Source organism: Ostrea edulis, chromosome 1 (assembly GCF_947568905.1).
Source record: "Ostrea edulis chromosome 1, xbOstEdul1.1, whole genome shotgun sequence".
Taxonomy (NCBI): Eukaryota; Metazoa; Mollusca; class Bivalvia; order Ostreida; family Ostreidae; genus Ostrea; species Ostrea edulis.
The window spans coordinates 2,928,558-2,934,024 of record NC_079164.1 but is presented as its reverse complement, the minus strand read 5'-3'; positions in this window follow the sequence as shown (position 1 = coordinate 2,934,024).

Here is a 5,467-nt window from a genome sequence, read left to right as displayed (position 1 = left end):
TTGAGTTGTTAGTTTGCCGTTAATGTCTACTTTCAATAAAATATCTAAGTATGAAGCAGACGTGGACGACTCTGTGGTGTCCTTTATTTCGAGCTCACAGGGATATATCAAATCCACATATGAATGAAACTATCATTGTTAATAGACAAAACGTCATCGATATATCTAAAAGTCGAATTGAAGGTCACAGCGAGAGATTTTTTCTTCTCACGTAGAAGTTTTTGAATAAATTCTGCTTCATATGAATATAAAAACAGGTCAGCTAACAAAGGAGCACAATTCGTGCTCATGGGAATTCCAACAGACTGTTGGAAGACCTGATCACCAAAGACCACGAAGATATTATCAATGAGGAACTCTAGCATATTTTTTATTTCAACTTCAGAGTACTTGTGCGTGGAATCAGAGTGGTGTTTAACAAAATAAGTTTTTGAATGACTGATCACTAGATATGAATATTTCCGTTTTCCGTTTTTGTTGAAGAAGCAACAGTCTATGATGTCAAAAAGTCTAGTCGTTAATTTATCGTGAGGAATGGTCGTGTATAGTGTTGAAAAGTCATAGGTTTTAATGCTATTGATTTGGGAACAATTCTGTGATTTCAAGTTTACTAAAATTTCTTTAGAATTTTTTAGAATCCACATTTGATTAACACCGCTTCTGCCATATGTAGTCGCACAGTAAGTTTGAAGTTTCTCCTTCACAGCTGTTAACATTTTCGTGAGGAGCAAAGATAGGGGCTTGGTAGAGCACTTACTGGATCCAGCAATGTATCTTTGTTTGTAAGGGTTTTTATGGAGTTTAGGAATCCAGTATAGGTACGGTAACTCATATTCGTTCGACCCATTGACTGGAATATTAAATGTGTTTAAAACTGAAGCATGGTTTTGAAGAATTTCGTCTTTTGAAAGGGCAGTTGGAGTATAAGTATAATTACCAAAAGTGGAATTAATGCCAAGTTCGTTTAAAATACAGTTGTAACAATGAGCCTTACAAACAAAGACAATGTTGTTACTAGCTTTGTCAGCTGGAACCAAAACATATTCCTCATGTAACCTATCTAATTCTTTTATCACTTCTGGTTTACTAAACACAGAAGGATAGATGGTACGTACTTTTATTTTCATGTGTCTAATGCAGGATTTTAATATCCCTCTTATGCTTTTAACCCATTCTGACAATTTATCAAGTATAGCTTTATGAAAGGAAAAGATAACGAACAGTGATTGATCTCATATATCCGTTAAGCAATACAAAATAGATGGTTGGGCAAACACAAGCGCCTCGATATACCAGAGGTGGTTATTTTCTTCATTCATAGCCTCTGGATAGGTTTTTTTAACACAAATATTAATAACAAAAGTTTTTGCCGTCATTGAAAGCGTAAATCAATTTTGCCGGAAAGATTTTCGACATCAAAATGAGAGCTAGTATTACAAAATGAGAACTATTATTACTTTGCTTCAATTCCTATTAACTTATCCTGTTAATTTCTGTGAATGGCAACGTGCTTTGGTGGGGTTTTTTTTGTTTGTTTGTTTTTGTTTTTTGTTTTTTTGCTTCATCATCTGCTTATCGGACCATAATCAATTAAATACTGGTCTTTAAAAGTCTGTTGAAATTCATAAGGAATACTTAAATATGCTTATGGGGGTTATGAGAACAGTTGATTAAGATTACTACTGTCTCTATCAATTAAATACTTATTTTGACTTGAGAATCTGTTCGTTACATTCACCTTTTATATGTGGTCACGAGAAATTTTCATTTTAATCTATAGTTAAAGACATAGCTTGGGCAGGAATGTTTGTCTTTTTCTGTTGTAGTATCAAACTGAGTTTGTATTGGGAACGTTGATATTATAACACGTGTGGAATTTAAAATGTTAAACCATGATCCCACTAGATAGTATGTAACACGGGCCTCACTTACCTCTCTTTTAACACTTGCAAAATAGTGCCTACTTCAAGTTGCACATTGGGCACATGATATAAGCAATCGAAATAGTGGATAAAAACGTTTGTTATATGTACTATGTATGGTAAACACGGAAGTATAAAGATATTGATGGTTTTGCGAGAAAATTGTTTTTAAAGTTTTTAAGCAAATGCTACTACTAATATGTAAGTGGAATTAATGTGCTTGTTTATTGTATCTAGATGATATTCATTGTAGACACCATATATAGCATAATGATCATGGGAGTTATGGGAAAGTTTGACCAATACTTCCATTATCCCACAGTTAATCATTCAGGTATCAGATATCATTGTAAAGAGTTCAACTACTGTTTTTCAGTGTTCTCTCGATGTGTAATGGTTCATGAAATACTTAGTTGTCCAAAGTTTGGATTATGATGAAAGGAATAAGTGGGTTTAATTAAGATTGCTACTGTCTCTATCAATTGAATACGTTATTTTTGACTGGAGAATCTGTTCATTTGTAAAAATAGTGGATGATTACATGTAAATAAAACTAGTGGATGAGTACATGTAAATAAAACTAGTGAATGATTACATGTAAATAAAACTAGTGGATGATTACATGTAAATAAAACTAGTGGATGAGTACATGTAAATAAAGCTAATGGGTGATTACATGTAAATAAAAGTTACGCTGGGTACACCTTAATACTCCCCAAGAGTCTCTTTGTCTAATTTCACATTTTACAATGCACATTTTCACCCCTGTTTATGTGATCAGAACTTGTGATAAGGCATCGAAAACTAGGTTAAAAAGCAGCGAAATAATTCAACATCTTTACAAATATTAATTCTACGCAACTATGAAGTTAATACAAACATATCCTTGAGTTCTTCATTGAAACAACGAGCGAATTCTGTTTATAACATGGATTTCCTTGTGCGCTGTCTAGTAGAGTTCCCAAGTTCTGAAATTAGTATCGATCTGGTCCATGATCACCACAAATTAACACAGCTGTATCTTTATAACTATCACGGTTTTCGTCTACATAGACTACGAGTTTCTTCATACTGCCCCTTCACTGACCGGTAAAATAGAGTCTGAATGGTTCTCCATAGAATGACCTTCATTGCATTTTTGATGACGCAGTCCTGTGTACAAAACCAGTCGTCCTCGACCTTGGAAACGGGTGTGTAAGATGACTTACGTTACGTACCTATAAGGATAATTGGAGTGGTATTGTAAGATATTATTGGCGATAAAAAGAACCGTCTCATATAAGCATCTCATATAAGCAAGAGCTTGTTCTGGGTATAGTCAGTTTTTAAATCGAGGTAAGCTACTGACAAACAAGGTGATGGTACAGGGATTTCAACAGTCTCGATTGAAGTCAGCATTTCGCAAATTCTATGGTCGTTATAACGATCTAGTTCGTCAATACAACCTCGCATTGGGTCAAATGCTGTCTGAAGTGTTTCATACCGATTGTTAAGCCGTTCTTGGCACACTGATTTTGACTGCGGATAGCTCCGTTTATCTGATCAGGATATGGTGCTCACGGCGGGTGTGACCGGTCAACAGGGGATGCTTACTCCTCCTAGGCACCTGATCCCACCTGTGGTGTGTCCAGGGGTCCGTGTTTGCCCAACTATCTATTTTGTATTGCTTGTAGGAGTTATGAGATTGATCACTGTTCGTTATCTTCACCTTGCATATGGTGCGAAGGGCGTAATCATGTTATTTGCTCCGTGGAGCGAATTAGCATGTATTCTACGTACTTATTATATCATTTATTCCGTAAATGTGAATGAATGATTTTTGCTTTTATAAACGGAATAAATAGCATGATTATAAAAAAGTTAATAGCTAACACGTATAAATCAAGAATGTCAAACTAAATGCTAGGCCCAGTGCAATTGCTTAATTTTGTGAGATATTTTTCCGGAGAAAAAAGAAAATTAAGTATGCAGTTTAAAATCGCATGAATTGGTGATCAATATCTGAGGACTTTAATTCCTATTAAAATTAGTTGATATGTATGATCATTTTTTTTTCAAACTTCCTCTATGAATGAAGTTTAATCTCTGTAACAAAAATATCAACCCATAACTCTGAAATATTTTAAATACAAATTAGTAATATGGGTGTTTTATATGATCGTTATAACGATCTAGTTCGTCAATACAACCTCGCATGGGGTCAAATGCTGTCTGACGTGTTTCATACCGATTGTTAAGCCGTTCTTGGTACATTACTTTGACTGCGGATAACTCCATTTACCTGATCAGGATATAGGTTTCACGACGGGTGTGACCGGTCAACAGGGGATGCTTACCCCTCCTAGGCACCTGATCCCACCTCTGGTGTGTCCAGGGGTCCGTGTTTGCCCAACTATCTATTTTGTATTGCTTATAGGAGTTATGAAATTGATCACTGTTCGTTATCTTCACTATGCTAACCTCATTTTAATCTTTAAAATTATTGATGAAAGGTGAAAATAACGAACAGTGATCAATCTCACAATTCTTATAAGCAATACAAAATAGCGAGTTGGAAAAACACAGACACCTGGACACACCAGAGGTGGGATCATGCGTCTTGGATAAGTAAGCAGTCCTATCAACCGGTCACACTTGCCGTAAACCCCATATCTTGATCAGGTAAACGGAGTAATTCGTAGTAAAAATCAGTGTGCTAAGAACGACCTAGTTTTCGATGCTTACTTCTCCTAGTCTCCTGATCCCACCTCTGGTGTAACCAGGGTTCTACGTTTACCCACCCCTTCCAATTTTGTTATGCTGTATAGGATCTTTGAGATTGATCAGTGTTTATTATCCCACTTCTGATACGTGCTTGCCCAGATCTCTATTTTGTATTCCTTATATTGTATATTACTAGCGCTGTTTGCGAAGGGGGAGACACCTGGAGACCCATTATGACCGCTCACTGACAGCAAATCCGAGAATGAAATACCAGTGCACCACATCGTTCTATCCACCTCTTCTTAATCGCTAAAATATTACATGTTATGATCTTTTACACAAAATAAACAACTATACCTTACGTAATTGGTCCAAATACTTTTTATAAAGTAATCCACTTTGGTTCCCCATAAGTACCCACTTTCTTCTTCAATTTGATTAAAATTAGATCCATTGATCCGCTCAAATATATATCGTTAAAGACCCATCTCATGACCGTACGGTCAGTGGAAATGTAGGCGGAGCCTAATCTAAACAGATGTTATTTACCTGGAGTGGCCAGGGTCTACCAAGGTGTCAATTGCTATATCCCCTGGCACTCAAAGAAATACACAGAGGCAGAACATGGCAGAAATCTACCTGTCCATGTTTTTTTTTATATAGTTTTGATATGCACAGGACCTGTCTCAGGGACCTCTGCAGAGTTTCTGTGGTCATAGTGTTTGAATAATGGTTGTATTCCTAAGGGTAGCTGACACACATTCTACACCCACCCCTCTTTCTCTCTGTCATTGACTAAATGAATAATTTCTGTTATAAATATAGAGGTATCATAAATTGAT